Source organism: Natator depressus, chromosome 1, assembly GCF_965152275.1.
Source record: "Natator depressus isolate rNatDep1 chromosome 1, rNatDep2.hap1, whole genome shotgun sequence".
Lineage (NCBI taxonomy): Eukaryota > Metazoa > Chordata > Testudines > Cheloniidae > Natator > Natator depressus.
In genome coordinates, this window is record NC_134234.1 from 345,966,016 (window position 1) to 345,987,525 (window position 21,510).

Below are 21,510 nucleotides of genomic sequence, written 5' to 3' on the forward strand. Positions count from 1 at the left end.
CAGCGGGGTCCGCCGGCGGTTGGGTTCAGTCCGCTGGCGCCGCCGGGTTTGGGAGGCGGCCCCGGCTGAGGGGGCCTTGGAGAGCCGGCCTGGGTGAGTGCGGGGGGGGGGCACCGTAGTGGAAAAGGGGTTTGGGGGGGGTGTTGCCCGGGCTGGCCTGTGGGGGAGGGGGGGTGAGTGATGGAGGGGGGAGGGACTGGCCTGGGGGTGCTGCTGGGGCAGTGGTGGGTGAGGGCTGGCTTGGGGGTGGGTGAGTGTTGCGGGGGGAGGGACTGGCCTGGGGGGGCTGCTGGGGCTGTGGGGGAGGGGGGTGAGTGTTGAGATGCAAGGCTCTTTGCAGTGGGGCCGTGAATGCAGATGGGCCCTGGCCATCAGGAGCCAGGTGGGGAAGAGGATTAGCCTGTGGTTGAGCAGGGCTTGGTGGGAAGAAGTGGGTGCTCATGTTGGCATTGTAGGGAAGGAGAGAGGAGGCAATGGAGAGCATATGGTAACTGTTGCAGGACTAGACAGTGGCAAAGGGAATCAAGTAAGTTTTGGACAAATTCAAAGGGGGGGGGGGTTTGAAGCAGAGGGTTGGGGACAAGGTCTGGAGAGTTCCAGATAGTTGGAGAGAGAAACAAAATAGTGCATTGCATGGAGGTGGTTCTACTGGAATGGTGGAAGGAGGGCATTGCCCTTGCTAACTTCTGCCCCCACTTGTCCCTGTGCGTGGACTGGATCAGCTAGTAAAAGGAACATGTTAGGTTTGCTGGAAAGGTAATGGGGGCCATGTTCCGTGTGGCAGTTTACACAATTGCATGACTTGACTCTGGTTGACTCCATGATTTCTTTGTGCAGATGCACATAACAGTCTTCCCACTGGCCATTATGTCTCTGGGTCTTGATCAAGACTAGCTACTCCTTTCATCTGATTGCCTGGGGAAGTCCCGGAGAGTTCTGCCTGGAGATAAGGAGCCCCAGGTCCTGTTTGTGGTAGAAGGTTGGCAAGAGACCATGAACTTTGAGGAGGGCTGCTGTACAGTGTATCCTGACAGAGCTTGGGATTGGTTTCCATTCTGAAATGCCAATATCCTGCTGGATGCTGACAGAATATTTATATCTGGGGCATCCCAGCAGGAGGTGGGTTGAGTTAAATTTGGTATGATGGGAGTTTGGAGGCTCTTACTGTAAATTGACTTCCAATGTCTGCTAGTCCAGTACTCGTCTGCGTTCACTTTTTCTCATTATTTTGCTCTTCTGACTTTTCCTTTGTCTAATTACTGCAGATGTCTTAGTTTTTTGGCTGAAGGAAGTGGGCAGTAGGTAGGACCAGATGACTCCATTCTGGAGGAAGTGAAGTATATCTATAAATCTGGCAATATATTTAGTTTAATCTTTGAAACTCATTATAGTATGTCCACGTCTAGCCAGTTCTGGTGTTTAGAGCAGAAAATTGTCATATCAGCTTGTGCTACTGACCACTTTGTTTGCATTTGAGCTGGTCACTGAATTTACTTCTCAGACTGGCTCATTGAAGCCACCTTCTTCTATGAGGAGGAGAACTGGGAGCAGTTTTTCAACAGATGTGCTTAGAGTTTGACACTGCCCCTGACTCTGGAAGGGCCATAGGAAGGGCTTTTTAAGAATTGGTTTGTATGTCACTATTATAAATTGGCTGACAGATAACATGTTCAGAAAACAGACTCCTGTCAAAGGAGTTATAGCAATTCCGTAGTAGTACAGATGTGCGCCTGGGCAGACTCTGTGCCTTGAGGGCCTGAATCATCTGGTCTCCAAATACCGTATGGGTAGACTTGGTTCTTAGTCTTGCTCTGGATGCTTAATTGTATTTTGTTGTCCTGTATTTTTACCTGCTCTGGAGGCCTGATGATGGCTATGTCTCCATTACTCATTGTGGTATCAGTGGCTTATGCTTCATTGGTTAGTGCCAGTTTTGTGGCTTATGTGTTTGGAAATTGAGTTTTAGAACTCATTCTAAAATTGTGATCTGGGCTTCTGTTCTTTTTTTTTTTAAGTAGATGTAGGTTGTTTGGTGACAGGGTGGGGTTCTCTTTCATCAGAGAAAAGAGGGTTGGGTGTGGGTGGAGAGGTGGAAGGAGAATAAAGTAGCAGGTAATCAGCAGCTAGCTTTATAGGTGCTCATGAGGTTGACACTGAGGACCTGTCAGTGCTGACTAGTTTGGATGCAATCCTGCAATTCCTGCTGTAGTCTCTCTTTGAAAACAGATGGGAGTCTCAGTGTTAACTAGTCAATGTGGGAGTCTGTATTTGCCTTGCCTGTGCTGAATGCCTGGGCCCTCAGCTGAGAGTTGATAAGATGCGTTCTGTTCTCCCGAAGGCTGCACCAGTTTGTGTTAATCTTGCCTAATTCCCTTCATGGCAGAATTCCTCTCCTCACCCCTACAGTCAGTAAGAAAACGGTGTCACCAGCTGCTATTTCCTAAATAGCAGCAGCCAGAGATGGAAGGGAGAAATTGAAATCCCTGACCACTGCAGGCCTAACACATTCACATGTCACATGCTCCACCATAGGGAGAAAGTGGCTTCTGTTCAATGATTGCTTAGACTGTCTCTCTAATTGAAGACCTGCATTGTATCCATTTCTAGCTCAGTCTGAAATTTAACAGGCCTCCGAGCTTGTATTGGCTCTTCCAAGCAGTGTCAGGCATAATAGGATTTAATTATGCAGAGTCTTTTGTGACATCACTGAAGAAAAGATAATGTGATCACAGGTAGATGCCTTCATGTGAGGCTAAAGAGATGGAGCTGACAAGCTCAAAGGGACTGAGATTCTATTTTTGTGCAAGCTTCTCTAACAGAAAATGAGAGGAAAAATCCAGAACCTAGGATATATATGGGAAGTGTTTTGTGAGATTCTCAAAAGGGAATCCTGATGTGCTTGTAAGGGGCTTGTAGACACAATGTTGTTAAGAAACCTCGTGGTTGGGAAAACACTGCACAATTTCTGGAACTGGAGCAGGTGTGAAGGGGTTAGGTTAGGGACTTTACTGAGTTCTCCCATCCCTCCTGTGCCTACCACTGTTTAGAAAAGAACAGGCAGCGACACTGCATCCTATGTGAAGTGTGGGGGCAAGATGATGAGCTCTGTCATCTAGACAATGAGATGGGATTAACTTGAGATGGATCCATCAAACTGAGCGAGAAACAGTTTTTACAAAGTCCAAACTACCCATGGCTGAATCTAAGCAAGTGAAAAAGTGAGCAGCATTGGCACAATTTTTATTTAATTCTTGCCACATTAGTTTGATTTTTGTTTAAATGACTTCCTGGTCGGTGAGCCACGGTACGTGTGTAATGTTTCCCAAAGGTTCTGTGCTTCTCCCATAGGGTTGCTTTGCAATGGATCCATTCTGGGCCTGTGTATGTTTCCATCCCTAGTTATGCCTTATGGAGCTGTCTTCACATGCTACTTCCACCTACTCTCCTGAGTTTAATTGTTCCAGATGGAATGAGCTTTATTTACCATAGAAAGGAGATGAATAAGCAGGGACAGAATGTTGAATCCCATTGCACTGATTATACTTGAACATTGGTTATTGATCTTGGGTTTTTAGAACCTTTTGTTCCAGAAGTAAACTGTGTGCAGGGGTCACCTGAAATGCAGCCGCTTCTGGTGAGGAAGGAGGCAGCTGTTGGCTAGCATGAAGGGACACTACACAATAGTCTCGGGGAAAAAAGTAAAGGAGAATCTCAGTTCCAGTTGTAACTGGAGGGGGTAAATTTAGGGAGGCCGAATATAATTACCTCATTTGGAATTTGCTCTGGAGAGCAGCCCTGACAGTTCTGAAAAGTACCATGGAATCTTTAGTGATCACATGTAATTGCCATTTTTTAATCTTATCTAAAATACACACATCTAGCAGCACAGCATCCCGTAGTGCCAGGCTCCAGTTCAGTACTGATACAAAAGGAAGAGTTCCACCAACTTTATTCCCAAACCAACATCCGGCTGCATGCCTGTATTCCTTGCATGGTCTCCCGTCCAAGTATGAGCCAGTTCACTCTTGCTTAACTTTAGATCAAACAGGATCACAGTACAGGCTAGCCTCTTTGGGGGTTAATAAAAATTGAAGGAAATGGAGGAAGTGATCCTGCTGTCATCGACACACTGCTGGATGTTGGATTTCATGGGACTTGTTCACTGAGCTTCCAGATGTTTCCCCCCGAATCCTTTGTAACTGGTGTAGAGCTGTACAGTGGCACTTGAGGTGTTGTAGGTGGTTCTGATATATACACAATATGAAGCTGATACTAAGTGGAGATGTTTCTGTGATAGCTGATAAGGTGGTCAAATACAGTGGGGTTGCGGGCCATATAAGTGCATAGACAAAACAGCAGTTTAATCATATTTTCCTTGTCTTGTTGTTTGGAAAGCTGGGTATGGGAAGGGAGGGAAGATGGTGTGTAAATGTCATGCAGATTTGTGGTGACCTTTGATATGGCTTGTGTTCTGGGAAGCTGAACAGTAGACAATGCTGTGGTGTGAAGTATATAGTTTTGGGTAGTGCAGTGGGAAGGAAAGAACTTGCAATCATGTGTCTTGGAGGTGCAGGGATTTTAATATTTGCTCTAATGGCACAGCACTAATGGTCAATATAGGGATTGATGTTTAATTTACTGAGCAGTGGCAGGAGCAATGCAGGGAGGGGGTGAATTCCCAAAGCCTCAGGCATTTAATTTAATCAGCTAGTGAAGACTGCTCAACTCAAGATGGGGCATTAGGTGCTAGGATTTGTAGTCTTCACAGGTTGCACTGTGTACCAAGACCTTGTAATTTTTGAGGAATGCACATCTATTAAAGATAAGAGTGGCTGCAATTTGATACCAGTTAGGTATAGTTTGCTTCCAGCTTCTGGCAAGCTCTCAGTGCAGCAATTGAGTGAAGTTTGGGCATCTCTACCTTGAACTACTCACATTCTGTTCTCTCCAAGCTGTACTAGCATTAGACTTCAGCAGCGTTTCTAGTCTAAAACTGAACGATGCTAGTGAGACCCAAAGAGGGCTCATACCATATGCTATGAGAAGCAGCCACAGAGGGAGGAATTTGGTTTTCTGTTGCTGGGGGATCACTCTGAGGGAGAGAGATGAGTCAGTCAGTAGAGGGAGGCAAGAAACTGGTCAGTTGCATCTCCTTCTCAGAAAACTGTGAACAAGAGTGAACTGGCCAGTTCTTTGAAAATTTCAGTCTTGCCCTAACCTCCTTCCTGCCTGGCACTGGCCAGAAAGCTTCCCCTCTCCTCAGCCAACAAGTGGTTACATATGCTTTTTACAAGTGGTGTGCAGAATACTCTGGAAGCCAGGGAGGCAGAAGTGACACTTCTTGTTTTGGACAACATACTCCACCTCTGTAAGAAGCCTTTGGGAACCAGCTCCCAAAGCATAGAAGGTGTTTGATTTCCAGGCAACTGGTTAGTGATTTTTTTTTGTGAGTTTGGCATTGATGTCCACTTCCCATGTCATGACTCCAGTTTTCACTTGTCCAGCCCTGAAGGACCTCAGATTGTGGCTGAACTTGGAGAATATTTATTTCATCATCTGAAAGTGACTAACTGCCTTACTGATTGGATTAGTCCTGACGTGGCCATAACCTGCGTGCCTGGCTGCTACCATGGAGGATGCAGCCACCTCCCTTCTTACAAACAAAGTGTGTATGTAGTGCAGCTTGGAGAGAGGCTGCGTTGGCTGCCATGGACACATGCAGACTCTTGGACTTAGGGAGAACTACTGAGACAGTAGATTGTTTAGGAGGAGGGAAAAGGGTCTGTTGTTTTGGATGGATTCCAAATATACTTGTCTTTAACTGGGCCATATGAAATGAAAGCCTTAGGTCTTATTTTGCTGCTCTTGACCTTTCCAATCCATAGAATATCCCCAAGGAAAATTTGTGGGTGTAGCTTTACTATCGTAGCTTCCCAGGGACCTGTGGGTACCAGGTGGGTCTCTCAGATGCTGCTGGTATCGCATTTTCATTTTAGTTTGTCTGGTGAGATGTTGTGAACTGATGGGATAATATCGAAGGGTGGAAGGGACTGTGATGGGGGACAGTGAAAGGGAAACCTGCCTAGTTCATGAGAAATATATTTGGAAGGATGGAAGCTGGAATAGTTCAGCAAACTCTCCAGCAAGTCTTTTTCTCTCCAGATCTGCACCAGCAGCTTCATGGGAGCAGAAATGAAAGTTAAAGATAAACCAGTTCAGACTACTTCAGAGAAACAGGAAATGGGGTTTGGCAGCTACAGCACTAGGCTCATTAGAGAGGTTGGATACTGCTCTCGTGGAGTCCAGCTTATTCAGAATGTTTGTTTAGGTTTATAGTTGGTGGATAACCTGAGCTTTCTAAGGGAGTCTGGTCTTGTACTTGCCACATACCCTTATGATGCAGAACCATTCTGATCTCTGTAGGAACACACTGCTGTGACAGTGGCTTCATCTTTGGGGCATGAGGTAAAATGAGCACTGACTCTTGCATGGAAGCATGTTGTCTTACTGACAAATTGTACCATGAAGTGGTCAGAAGCCAATATGGGATGCTCTGAAATCAGACAGTGTGGTGATGCCCTAGGCCACCAAGCAAAGATTCAGTTGCTTTTCCTCCTGGTCAGTGAAATCTCTACTTCTGCATTTGGCACTATTAATGTTAATGTGCCCAGACACTGGATTCCTGCCCCCTTGTCAGGCTGTGGATTGTGATCAGTGAAGCAGAATGCTGAAGAATACAGCAAACCCAAAATCCCCCTGCAAACTGTGGCTTCATGATGTGCTCTTCTAATCTGTCTGTCCAATCACTTGCACCTTGTGATTGCAGGGCCTAGCCACTGCCTGTTCGTGTGCTGAGCCAATGCCTGCGTGTATCTGTAGTGGTGTGCTGTGCAGATCTTCAGATGTTTTATCAGAGGGTTGTATGTTTCAGAGCCTCCAGATGAAAGTACTCATGAGAGTAAGAATACTCCAGCAGAAGGAAACTGGTCTCATCATATGTGTGTGTTTGTCACACTGTGCCATTGTTCATGCCATTCTCAGTGAAAGGATGTTTTCAGACCTCTTGAGCTGTTTGCCCTTAGGGTGTGTCTTCACTAGCAATGTTAAAGTGCTCCCACGGCAGCGCTTTAACGTGGCTGTGTACTCGCGGCACCAGAGCTGGTAGAGAGCTCTCCCAGTGCTGTAAAAAGCCCCCCCCCTCCCCCCCCGGGAGAGTAGCTCCCAGTGCTGGTGCACTGTCTACACTGCCACTTTACAGTGCTGAAACTTCCTTGTGCGCAGTGTGAAAAAACCACCCCCCTGAGCGCTGCAAGTTTCAGCGCTGCAAAGTGTCAGTGTAGACAAGGCCTTAGAGTGGTTCTACTGCTGTTGACAAATGGCCACATTTGCAAAGCCCTGGACTCTTTGCTTTCCTTGAAGTCTTGTAGCTGAAAGGTTAACTGCAAAGCTGCTCTGTGTGTCAGTCTGAGAGCCAGATCTTTAATGGACGAGAGCAGCTTGATTCCAGATACTTATTTAACATTAACTGAGGGCACAGTGTGTTTGACTGTATAAAACACTGAGAAAGACATGGCCTCCTGCCCCAAGGAGCTCACAATCTGAGATACATTTCTGAATAAACCACAGAGAAATCGGCTCTTCCTCCTATCCCTGTCCCTAGTTTACAATTTCCCCATGAAACTGCGCCCCTCACTAACCCTTAAACCCAGCATTTTCTGTCAGCTCCCTGCCTATGGTTAAATTGTTAGTGAGGTCTTCAGCTGTTGCAGTGGGAATGCAGAACCCTAAACTCAGGGCTTGGTAGTTGAATGAAGGATGATCAGTTTTTTCAAAGGATTGGTTCTAAACTCTATTTTTAATGTGCTGTAAGCATATATTCTCTTACTTATTTCTCTTCACCACACTATTATAAATATTTTCACAAGCTTTGTGTGTTGCCCTTTAAATTTTCTGGATTCATATCTGTTTTTGTTCAGGTATGGAATACTTGGTCTTGCCCTAGTTCCTGTTCACAAAAACCACTACACAGAACAACCAAGAGTCTTTGTGCAGGGAAGATTTAGGATTAGAATAATACTGCTGTTTGGGATTGTGGAGTAGTAGCAGAGCTGTGCGCATGAGGAGCCTAGAACGCCAAGGCTAGGGAATACTGCAGATCAGGGTTGGGGTGCAATTGTAAGGCTTGGTAGGGGAGCTTAGGTCTGGAACTGCACAGGGCATGTAGGCTGGGATTGAGGGTATAAGTATAGCTGTGTGTCTGGGGAGCCCAGGACTGGAATACCAGGGGGTGCAGCACATCGGGACTGAGAGCAGTGTCAGAGAAGCTTGCACGCCATATACCTACTTTAGTCAGTGCTCTCTGTTCCTTGCTTTCATGAGCATTGAAACTGACTGTTTCAGATTCTGTCAAATCCTTTCACTGCTGACTGCAGTTAGCAGTCACTGTAAATCCTTTCACATTCTGTACCAGATGACTGGAGGATAGCTAATGTGACACCAATTTTTTAAAAAGGCTCCAAAGGTGATCCTGGCAATTACAGGCCGGTAAGCCTAACTTCAGTATCCAGCAAATTGGTTGAAACTATAGTAAAGAACAGAATTATCAGACATACAGATAAACATGGTTTATTGGGGAAGAGTCAAGATAGTTTTTGTAAAGGGAAATCATGCCTCACCAATTTATTAGAGTTCTTTTAGGGGGTGAACAAACGTGGACAAGGGTGATCCAGTGGATATAGTGTACTTAGATTTTCAGAAAGCCTTTGACAAGGTCCCTCACCAAAGACTTAAGCAAAGTAAACAGTCATGGGGTAAGAGGGAAGGTCCTCTTGTGGATCAGTAACTGGTTAAAAGATAGGAAACAAAGGGTAGGAATAAATGGTCAGTTTTCAGAATGGAGAAAGGTAAATAGTGGTATCCCTCAGGGGTCTGTACTGGGACTAGTACTGTTCAACATATTCATAAATGATATGGAAAAACGGGTACACATTGAGGTGGCAAAATTTGCAGACAATACAAAATTACTCAGGTTAGTTAAGTCCAAAGCAGACTGCAAAGAGTTACAAAGGGATCTCACAAAACTGGGTGACTGAGCAACAAAATGACACATGAAATTCAATGTTGATAAATGCAAAGTAATGCACATTGGAAAACATAATGCCAAATCTACATAGAAAATGAGGGGGTCTAAATTAGCTGTTACACTCAAAGAGATCTTGGAGTCATGGTGGATAGTTCTCTGAAACCATCTGCTCAATGTGCAGCAGCAGTCAAAAACGGTAACAATGTTAGGAACTGTTAGGAAAGGAATAGATAAAAAGACAGAAAATATCATCATGCCTCTATATAAATCCATGGTATGTCCACATAGATTCATAGATATTTAGGTCAGAAGGGACCATTATGATCATCTAGTCTGACCCTCCTGCACAACGTAGGCCACAGAATTTCACCCACCACTCCTGCAAAAAGCCTCTCACCTGTGTTTGTGCTATTGAAGTCCTCAAATCGTTGTTTAAAGACTTCAAGGAGCAGAGAATCCTCCAGCAAGTGACCCGTGCCCCATGCTACAGAGGAAGGCGAAAAACCTCCAGGGCCTCTTCCAATCTGCCCTGGAGGAAAATTCCTTCCCGACCCCAAATATGGCGATCAGCTAAACCCTGAGCATATGGGCAAGATTTGTATGTGTAGAGGCTTGTAGGGGCTTTGTGCTGGAAGAGAAGCTGAGCCCTGATTAGGGGGCAGGGCTTCTCTGACTAGGGGTCCAACATCTTGAATACTGCGTGCAAATCTGGATGCTCCATATCAAAAAAGATATATTGGAATGGGAGAAGGTACAGAGAGGGGTAACTAAAATGATTAGAAGGTGCGGAACAGCTTCCGTATGAGGCGAGATTAAAGAGGCTGGGACTGTTCAGCTTGAAGAAGAGACGAGTAAGGGGGGGTAGGCTAGAGGCCTATAAAATCATAATGGGTGCGGAGAAAATGAATAAGGAAAAGTTATTTACCCCTTCACATAATACAAGAACTAGGGGTCACCCAATGAAATGAATAGGCAGCAGGTTTAAAACAAACAAAAGGAAGTACTTCTTCAAACAATATACAGTCAACCTGTGGAACTGTTTGCCAGGTTGTGTTGTGAAGGCCAAAACTATGACAGGGTTAAAAAAAAGAACCAAATAAGTTCAATGGCTATTAGCCAGGATGGTTAGAGATGCACCACCATGCTCTTGAGTGTCCCTAGCCTCTGTTTGCCAGAAGCTGGGAGTGGACAGGGGATGGATCACTTGATTGCCTGCAGTTATTCCTTCTGAAGCACCTGTCATTGGCCACTGTTGGAAGACAAGATACTGGGCTGGATGGACCATTGGTCTGACCCATTATAACCATTCTTATGTTCTGACTTTTCAGAGTAAAATAAAATGAACTGTCAGCTGTGGGGCAAATACCTGGAACCAGTCAGACCTCAGGCAGAGATGACCAGGGCCTGAAGCCTTCTCTCTGAGATCACTTGATTTTACAGAGAGCTTCAATGGGGGATCTGCTCTTAAGTCTGTTGCTTGGTGAGAAGGATTTATCACGTGTGGCTGTGGGACACAGAAACACCTCTCAATAATGGTCTAAGAGCCCTTCCAGGCTGGATTGTTGTTTCAGTGGCTTACATGGGACTGTAAATAAGAGCTTCGGTAACTCTTTAAGCAGTGTTCTCCAGGACACTTTACTGTAGTTCTGACTGCATTGACCTGCTGGACATAAATTGTCGTTTTACCCTGGCTGTACATAATGTTAGAAATTAGTTCCTTCACATGGGCTGTTCAGTGCCATCTTCTGGTCTGGACTTCTTAATGTGCCGCAGCTAAATAAGAAAACTTCTTGGTCCTTTCTGGTTGCTGTTAGAGGAGCCTGCATTACTAAAAACTGGTGTGGGAATGAAGTATTTGAGTGAGCATATCTTTAACTTCTGCCTCCCTCCTTCACTTCTGAGGCTCTGTGGGAGCTATGGGCAGATGCCATGGCAGATGCTTTTGCTGGGAGAGAAGCTGCCCTACAACAAGGCTCAATCCTGTCTGTTTTATTCAGTGAAGCCACTGGAGGGGCTGATGAGGCAACAATATTGAAGTGCCAGCAATACACTGACACCCAGTTCTATATCTCCTTTATGTGAGATGTAAACGGCTCTGTCTTTGAGCTCAATGCCTGGCCAAACGCAACGTCCGGATAAAGAACAGTTGGCTAAAGCTGGTCTGAGGCAAGACTGAGTTGAATCTGAAAGGGAGAGGGAATCCCTTAGGATTTGCCTCTTCCATAATATCCCCCTCTATTGAGGCCATCTACATGTGAAGTTGCTTTGCAGTCTTGGGGTCCTGGTGGACACTCTGCCACTGGATGTCTTAATAGTCATGGCTTTGAAAAACATCCATTTCCATCTGTGAGTGGTCACAAGATTGTGTTCCATTCTTTGAAAGCAGGTCTGGCCCAGGTGACCCATGTGCTTGAGCAACAGGCTTGGTTATTGCAGCTCATATCTAGGGATGAAACCACACATTCCAAAAAAGCTCAAACTGATACAAGTGGCAGCTTCCTATTCACTTAGCAACGCAGGTTGCCATGAACACATCACCCCAGTACTCCACTCTGCACTTCCTCTCCACTGAATACAGAGTCCAATTCAAGGTCTCTCACTTGATAGTCCCTTGGAGGGCTCTGAATATCTGAAAAATCATCTCTTCCTCTGTTGTCGTGACTTTGAAGGACTGTTATGTTCCATTGGAAATAAGAAACTTGATTAGTGGGGAGAGACTCATGAGCATGGGAGATTTAACTGTCTCAGATGCTGTGTCTAGGCTATGGAGCTCATTGCCACAACAGGTAAGAGACCACAAGTCTCTCTGCTCAAAACTCAGCAGTGAGATTTAGTTGTCCTGCAGCTGGTTCCACATACACTTATGCAAATTTAAACCATTCATGTTTACTTTGAAAAGTGAGGAAGGAGATATAGTTGGTACATTTAACACTTGAGTGGTGTTCTAATACTGTGCTAATAGGTGCCTGTCACGGGGCATGCACACCCTGTCCCCTTTTGGGATGGGGTAAGAGTTGCTATAGCCCCGCGGATACGTCTGCACGGCCACTCTGCGTCTCGGGGTAGTGTGACCTAATGGCCAAAGTCAGTATGACTGCCCTTCTACCAGGAAGGGAGGCCTTAGGGCCAGAGTCGATGCCACTGCCTCCCCTATCAGGGTGGGGTGGCCTTACTAGGGAGGTAAAATATGAAATGGTTAACTGGTAAGCATTAGTCTTACCGGTTAACACACCCTAACCGTTAACCCCCATCCCTGGCCAGAGCGACCCCAAGCCGGCCAGCCAGCCGGAGCAACCCCAGCTTCACTCCCTTTTATCGGTTAACTGATTAAACAATATAATTTTAATAATTTAAAAGGTTAACTTTTTAAATGATATTTACAGCCCTAGGGCTAACAGCCAGAGTCAATATAGCGGCTCTCTTTATCAGGGCATGATGGCCTAGCAGCCAGAATCAATACAGTGGCCCCCTTTATCAGGGCAAAGTGGCCTAACACTCAGAGTCAATAGAGTTGCCCTTTCTGTCAGGGCAGGGTGGCTTAGCGGCCTGAGTCAATCGGATTGGTGAGGTGAGCCACCGCTCCAAAGTTGGCGGCAGCTGGTATGGACCCAGGTGACACCTTTGCCTGGGAAACTGGACAAATGTTAGAGGAGTTTCAGTTTTGGGCTGGCTGGGAAGACACAGGGAACCCCAAGTCTGGGGTCTATGCTCCTTGCCCCCCAGAGGGACCTGGCTGAGGGGTCCCGGTTGTACTTACAAGCCCTGCTTGGAACTGTGTTCCTGTCGCCTAATAAACCTTCTGTGTTGCTGGCTGGCTGAGAGTCACAGTGAATCGCAGGAAGTGAGGGTGCAGGGCCCTGACTCCCACACACTCTGACACCTTGTTACAACAAATTACAAGTAATTTATAACTTGGGAGTCTCTAGCTTCCAGATTTGTGCTCAGACTCCTATTCCATGTCCATTATGACTAGATGGGGTTGCAGAGCAGTCAGAGCTAGGGGTTTGTATTCTTGCACTGATTTAAATCAGATTTTTATTTACAGTATGGCCCCAAATCAGCCACGTGTCAGTTTGTGGGGAGCAACCTGCATATTTGGCAGCTGCTTGGCTGCCTTGTTACTGAGATTTGGACAGTGCTGTGAGGCTTTTTTCTGAATGAATTTTTCTAATGAAATCTATACAGCATTAAGTGTTCAAAAAAACAAACTGCTTGGGTGTCTCTTCTGCTTGCTGGAAAGCTGGATTTTTACGTTGAAGGTAGCTGCAGGAAGTAGAGCAGAGAGTCAGGCTGCTTCACCTCTGTTCTATGCATCCTCTTCCTCTTTGCTCTGTGGCCTTGGATCTCTGAAACTTGCTTGTTATCCAGATGTGAGTGCTGTGCAGTCTGGCTGAGTCATGCCTTTTGTGGAACAGAGTGAAATGGGCTGCTGTTTTTATAGTGGTGCTGTTCATTCTGCCTCATGCACTGACAGTTTCTAATTTGAGGGATTTATAACTAAAACATACCAGTCTGTCTCAGACTGCAGCTTGCAGCCCATACCTCAGTCTAGGAAGGGAGTGGCTTCTTTTTCAGGATCTCACTTTGTTGATCATGATGCTGGTGCTGAATGGATTTTGTGCTCTGAGAACTTGCAAGGATGTCTTGTGGCCATTGCTCTTTAAAGTAGTTAAACCCCTTCAACCCTTTGTCTGTTTTAGGTACTTCTAGGACACCTGTTCCCATAATATATGTGACATTTGTAATCCCCAAATATTCAAAGAGGCTATTTTGTTTACATTATCAGCTGTCATGCACTAAACTCTTTGAGAGTCCTTAAATGTATCCCCACTACTTGGTGTCTGAAAAGATCCATAATAAATTACATGTATTGGGCTTTACTACCAGGCAATCCCAAAGTGCCTTGCACCCTGACTTTAAAAACTTGATAGGGGATTGCTTCACTGGCCACTGAGATGGGGCAAGGCAGGTGTTTACCAGTGGAGCTTCCTGATGCCTAGATATCTCCGTGATTAGTGCAATATGAATATGCAACACTACACAGTAGTTCAAGACAGGTGATGAATTCTGTAACGATTGAAACTGCAGGGGAATTTATGGAAGCAGGATCTAGATACCCAAGTTAGAATGTTGCCAGGACACCAGCTACTCTGTATAAAGTCCTATGAAAGCTACAAAGAGCAATGGCAGACAAGACATTTTTATTTCTCATTGGAAAATGCAGTGGATCCTGTACATCCCAATTATGTTTTGAGATCTGCTTATAAGAGGTTGCTTTTTTAAGATTAATTATGAAGAAAAACAGATGACTGCATGTGTCAATAATATAAGATAGTTACCATAAGCAAGAACATCCTAAATTTAGGGCAACATCCACTCCTCTGCTAATCTCCTTTTGGCTGGGGATCTGTAGTACCAGGCTAGACATTTTTTCTTGACTTCCTACTGATACAGCTCCTCGAGTGGCTGGCTTTTTCATATAGACCTGCTATGAGCCAGGTCAGATGACAGTGGCTAAAACACTGTGCATCCAGTGCCCTGTCTATACTAGTGCTTCCAGTGTTACTGCTTTTGGTAGAGCTGCAGCAGAGGTAGCAGCAGTGGAAAATTAGGGGACACAGCCTTGATGAGCAGTGAGAACGTGAAAGCCTCTGAGTAATCAAACATGAGTTGGGCCTAAAAAGTGCAGTAGTTAACTAAATCATTTAAAAACTGATCCAGTTAAATGAATGCAACCCCCTAATGTTGATTCACTTAAACCAGTTTAACCCTTGCTTAGATTGATTTAGATCCTCAATAACTTACTGAGGCAAGCGAAATTGATTTAAGCAAGTGTTAAACCAGTTGAAGTGCATATGCATTGGGCATTTGCATCATTAGGCATTTGTACCAGTTTAGCTAGGTCAGTTTTTAAGACCAGTGCATTTTTGTAGTAAAGACAAGACCTTAGATCCTGTGCACGCTGGTAGAAGTGAGCTAACTGCCTAGCTGTATGTAGATGGTTCCGATCCCAGTGTGTACACAGCCCCAGTTTCTGAAGAAAGTGTTTGTGTTCTTGGTAAGTTTAAGAGTGCAGTTATCTTGCTCATCCTGTTCTCTTGTCAGCTGTAGCAAGTGAACTAGATGGAAAGGCTGTTCCTCGTGCACTGTAGTTGCGGGCTTGCAGCAAAATTAGAATCATAGAATATCAGAGTTGGAAGGGACCTCTGGAGGTCATCTAGTCCAACCCCCCGCCCAGAGCAGGACCAATCCCAACTAAATCATTCCAGCCAGGGCTTTGTCAAGCCTGACCTTAAAAACTTCTAAGGAAGGGGATTCCACCACCTCCCTAGGTAACGCATTCCAGTGTTTCACCACCCTCCTAGTGAAAAAGTTTTTCCTAATATCCAACCTAAATCTCCCCCACTGCAACTTGAGACCATTACTCCTTGTCCTGTCCTCTTCTACCACTGAGAATAGTCTAGAACCATCCTCTTTGGAACCACCTCTCAGGTAGTTGAAAGCAGCTATCAAATCCCCCCTCATTCTTCTCTTCCGTAGACTAAACATCCCCAGTTCCCTCAGCCTCTCCTCATAAGTCATGTGTTCCAGACCCCTAATCATTTTTGTTGCCCTTCGCTGGACTCTCTCCAATTTATCCACATCCTTCTTGTAGTGTGGGGCCCCAAACTGGACACAGCACTCCAGATGAGGCCTCACCAATGTCGAATAGAGGGGAACGATCACGTCCCTCGATCTGCTGGCAATGCCCCTACTTATACACCCCAAAATGCCATTTGGCCTTCTTGGCAACAAGGGCACACTGTTGACTCATATCCAGCTTCTCGTCCCCTGTCACCCCTAGGTCCTTCTCTGCAGAACTGCTGCCTAGCCATTCGGTCCCTAGACTGTAGCAGTGCATTGGATTCTTCCGTCCTAAGTGCAGGACTCTGCACTTGTCCTTGTTGAATCTCATCAGATTTCTTTTGGCCCAATCCTCCAATTTGTCTAGGTCGCTCTGTATCCTATCCCTACCAGTTTATCACTATCCCTACCAGTGTATCACTCCTCCCAGTTTAGTATCATCCGCTAAATTACCCTAAAGGCCTGAAAAAAAAAAAAAAACTGCCTAAAGAGTAGGTTTTCCCTTTCTTCCCTCCTCTGTATAAATGCACTCATGCCTTGTCCCACTGCTTCCTCAAACCCAGCGTACTGGGGGTAGCTACCTAGAGCTCCTTGATCCTGTGTGGCTGTGGGTGTAAAGTGATTGCTTCGGACAAGCTGAAGTAGTAAAAGGGAGGGAGGGTGGGCTTGTGCAGCTGCATGCCGGTGCTCTGGTGGTGGGGAGCAGAGAGTGAGTTCATTGTCTTTTCCTCTTCTCCAGACACAACAGCTTTGTTCATTGGAGTGAAGCAGAGAAGACAGTTACTCGCTTCAGATCTCGGGCTGCTCTGGACTGGTGGTGGTGGAGGAGGCAGCAAGGGGATGCTGTCATGGGCTTTATTTAGAAACGAGCCCTAGTGGTTTTCCTGGGTTCTCGGATGATCGTTTGTGTGAAACACTTAAGATAATTATTAGATGGAGAGGAAATGGCATCTGTTCTGGTGGGGACCTCTGGGCTTATCCAGCCTGAGAGAACTCAAAGGCTGGTATTGAAAAGACTCAAATAAGGGTAATGAAAATGATTACAGGCCAAGGGAGGCTTCCAGATGAGGTAAGTCGGAAAAGATTAGAACTGCTATTCCTGGGGGAATTATGTGCCAAAAAATTAAAAATTCGGGGCACAATATTTTAAAATTCTGCATATTTTATTTGTCAAAATAACACAGTATAATCATGCCAATTTCAATTATTTGGTAATTTATTTCAAAATACCTGTCAGCAAGTGTCTAACAATACAGGCAACAAAAAAGATTCAGGAAATGTTTTTTGACAGACAGATTCCTTACTAGATATATTAAAGCAGAACTTTGAGTAATAATTCATTTAAACTACAATACAGAAAATTATTTCCCACACCCCTCAGATGCAGTGCAAAGGCTTCGGGGAATTGGGGATAATGGAGGAGATGAGGGACAGGGAAGTAATTGCTGTGAAGGAGCCTGGGAGTGAACCTGGAGGGTTGTTGAGTGTGGGTGGGAGAAATAGGGAACAGGTTTTATTGGGGAGAGGGAGGGCAGAGAGATCGTTAGGGATTTGGGGAGCCTCCCCCATGTAATCAACCACTAACAGAAGTAAGGAAGAAACTTTCTTTGAGCAGGTAGTTTAATAATTGCTTCTGGTCACTATTAGAGAAGATATTGGATGGACAGCTGGTCTTAACCAGTGTGGCAGTTTCTGTTTTTGTAGACTTTTTTTAGGTATGGTTGGTTGGATGATGAAAATGTGGCTTCCTTCCTGAGGCAATTGCTCTGGACATGAGAATAGAGGGCTCAAATCAAGATCATAGAATTGTTTGGGCTACAGTTATTGTGATCCAGTGAGGTGCTTGTGACCTGTGGAAAGGAAAGTGGTACTGAATTTAACTAAAGGAAAGAGCAGTGATTATGGCAATTAATAAGTCTAACTTATATCCCTAGTAATGGAATGGAATGGAGTGCTAGCGAGAAGTGCTGAACAGTTAGAGGGTAATAGAACCACGAACAGCCTGCAGTTTTAAGGGTTATGAAGAACAGATCTTGGCAGAGAAACTTGGTGCTTTTTAGTAGTATTACAAAATTGGATGAAGGGAAAGGAGATGGAAATCTGTATTTTAGTAAAGGATTTTGCTATCACACAATCATACGTGGAAAAAGAGTTCTGACTGGATTGGATATGACATTGATTGAAAACTCACTGAAGGACTGTAAATAATGAGTAATGATAAACCATATGTGCTGGGAGGAGTTGTCTAGTAGGGTGCAGCAGGAATCTGTTTTAGAACAGATTTTAATTATAGTCTTAATTAGTTGGAAGAAGAGGTAAATAGGACATTCCAAAATTTGCAGTTGATACTAAATTAAGAGGGAGGAGTTGCAAATATCAGTAAGTACAGAAATAATCCCAAGAGACCTAGAGAGAATTGAAACATGGGCTGAACATAACAAACTAAGATTCCAGAGAGGAAAATGCAGCTAGTCCACTGAGGGAAAACAATCCAAAACCCAGGGAGCAGCAAAGCCTGAGAGACTGGTGTGTATAGGCAGCAGTCTAGATTCAAGTTTTCTTATAAGCAAGAAGGGCCGTTGTAGTCTTGGGTTGTGTTTGCAGGACTCATGAGCAGGGAAGTAAGACCCTCTCTTTGCTGCTGCTGCGTGACCATATCCAGAATATTGCATTCAGCTCCCAGCCCCTCATTTCCAGAAATTATTTATCTATCACATGGAGTTTAGAGTGGCAACAAAATGATCAGACAGCCGGAGATCTTGATTTGAGGGAAGATTAAAAGAGCTAAATATGTGTAGCTTGGTTACGCAATGCCTTGGGGAAGCGGACATAAATCTGCAAATATCTGAATGGTCTAAACACTGAGGGAATGGAATTTTGTGTGGTCCAGAGTTCAGCTAAGAATGTTGGGATCAAATTAGGTAACCTTAGGCTGTATATGAGGAAGAATTGACTGGGAGATGTATAGGGCTGTGGAATAGTCTCTACAGAAGTGTTGGCAGTTCCGTTGCTTGCGCCTTTTGAAACATGCTGTAGGAAAGAAGTCTGTCTTGACCAAGAGAAAATGGGCTGGACAGGAACTATTGCAATAGGTTTCTTCCATCTCTTTACTTCTGTGATGCCATTGTTTGAGGACTTCAATAGCTCAGACATAGGTGAGAGGTTCATCGCAGGAGTGGGTGGGTGAATTTCTGTGGCCTGCATTGTGCAGGAAGTCAGACTAGATGATCATAATGGTCCCTTCTGACTTTAATATCTATGAATCTTGGCATCTTGTTCAGCGTGCAAACATGGCAGCATGTTGAAGAAGTAGGCCCAGAGGCAGGGAATGAATGATAGACTGAAGTGCAGAGGATTGTAGAGAGAATGTGCAGCAGGTTTCTGCCATTGCTTGGGCACACTTTGGGGCGGTGGGGGTATTTGAGAACATCTTTGCCTTCCTGTTATAGTCCTATCTGGGGCATGCCCAGGGTGAAAAGGTGTCCTCTCCAAACAAGAGAACCAGCAAAGAGAGTTCTTTGAGTAGATGCAGCCCTGTGTTACACGTAGGTGAGTGTGGAGATTTTTGCTTAGCAATACCTATGGGGCAGAGCTTGTGCCTTGTGGTCATAGCCCTTCCCCTGACTATGTGAGGCAGCGCTGCCCTGACTGCCCTCCTCATCCCTAGTTTCTTCTCATGATCCGTGACAGGAGTTGGAGCTCTGTGTGGTTATCATTTCACTTTTGTGTGTCTCATTTTTCTGCGAATTTCCTTTCATCTGCATGCCGGTGGCATACCAGGCGGCAACAAATTTATTCTTCTTATCTGTTCCAGACTCTCTACTTGTCCAGGACTTTGCCAGGGCCACTGCCATCTGGTTGTGTTGCAGAGAGACAGTCTGCTGGCACAGCAGCCTGGACCTTCTTTACCACAGACTATAGAGTTGAGGCCAGTGCCAGGCCTGGCACTGAGGACCTTCTTGGTACTGGTGCATTCAGTACCAACATTTTCTAACTGCCTGCTTGCCCCATTGGAGCTAGCTGCATTGTTGTCACCAGAAAACCAGGACTCCTCAGATCCAGGTCAAGGTCCTCCTCCCAGGCTTCATCACCTGATTGGCACCAGGGACTGTTCTTGGGGCACTGTCGGCATAGAGATTGATACTATCTGTGTAGTCGGCACAGAGGCGCTTGGCCCTGTGCCTACTGGCCATCAGTGCTTTATCTGTACCTCCAGTGGCCTCTCTGGAATCCTTGGCATGTTTCTCCATCCCAGAAATCACATTCTTCATCCTGCCTCAGAGAGAGATCGCTGGTCCTCTTGCTGGCTATTGTTGGTGACCAACCACAATTTCAGACAGCTGTTGAGCCGCCTCCTTCTAGGCCCCCAGTTGTCTCTCGTATGGGTCTGACAGTTCAGGAGCAGGATCTGTCCCTGGCGCACTTGACTGCTTCTTCGTTGTCTCCTGATGATTCAATGGTACCAATTTCTCCTCTTCTTTCGTGCCTGAAGATTTCAAGGTGTACCAGGACCTTTTGTGGCGTATGGCTGCTTCCTAGGGCATCCAGGCAAAATGTTTACAGGAGAATACACACAAGCTGCTTGACAGTCTCCAACCACATGATCTGTGGAGTGTAGCCCTCCCTGTTAATGATGCTCTCTTGGAACCTGCAGAGGCCTTCTGGAATGCTCTGGCGTCAGTGCTGCCAATGGCAAAGCGATTGGAGAAACACTGTTTCATCCCTGTGCAGGGTTTTGTGGGTTTCTAGTCTCATCCAGATCCAAACTCTGTTGTTGTGACTGCAGCAAATGATATGGCTTGGCAGGATAGGTATAATCTACTTACAAGGAAAAGGAACCCAAGAAGATGGACTTGATGGGAAGGAGGAGTTATACCTCCTCTTCCCTGCAAACACATATTGCAAATCAACAGGTGTTGCTCTCTAAATATGCCTTTGTTAATCGGATGACCATGTCTAAATCGGCAGACAACTTGCCGGAAGTGTCCAGAGAAGAGTTTAGTGCTTTTGTGGCCGAAGAGTGTTTGGTGGCCAAGATTTCTTTGCAGTGAGCATTGGACACGGAATGTACATCGGCCTCAGCTGTGACCATGAAGAGGGCATCATGGGTGAAAAATTTAGGCATTGCTCCTGATGTGCCACAGACTATTAAGGACCTGCCCTTCGATGGGCAAGTGCTATTCTCAGACAAGACTGAGACCTTGCAGTCTCTTAAAGATTTGTGAGCCAAGCTGTGTTTTTTAGGGTCTATACTGTTGCGGTACACCCCCTTCCTCCCCTTATGGCAGTCAGCAGCAGCACTGCTCAGAGAACTTCGTTGGGCAATTCTTTTCCGCAAAGTAGTGAGACTACCCCAGGAAGGGTCATAGATTCTGGAAGAAAAGGCCTGTTTTTTCTGGTTTCAGCCAGTAGATTTATCATTCCCCATCCCCACCAGTTGTCTACTAAGTGCCCATTTTGACTTATTTCTAGGGCAGCAATCCAGTTGTGATCTATGCAGTCCCATCCCCCCTGTTCGGGGACAGGCTGGCTCGCTTTTTTGATGTTTGGGGCTCAATTACAACAGACAACTGGGTTCTAAGCACCGTCAGGTCAGGTTATGCCATCCATTTCCTTTTCATCCCTCCTTTCCACACTCTTTACCCCTCCCTTTTCAGGGACCTCTCTCACAAGACGCTGCACCTTGAGGAGGTACAGTCTCTGCTAGTTTTCAGAGCTGTGTAGGAGATTCCTCTGCAGCAACAGGGTGGGGGTTGATGAGTTTCCTCATTTTGTGTAATTCCCCTTTGTAAAATTTGTATCAA

General features: G+C 45.5%; 1 protein-coding gene across 1 annotated transcript in view; it reads left to right on the top strand.

Annotated features, from left to right (window-relative positions):
- SBF1 (SET binding factor 1) overlaps nt 1-21,510 on the top strand; it is a 145,502-nt gene that overhangs the window by 507 nt on the left and 123,485 nt on the right.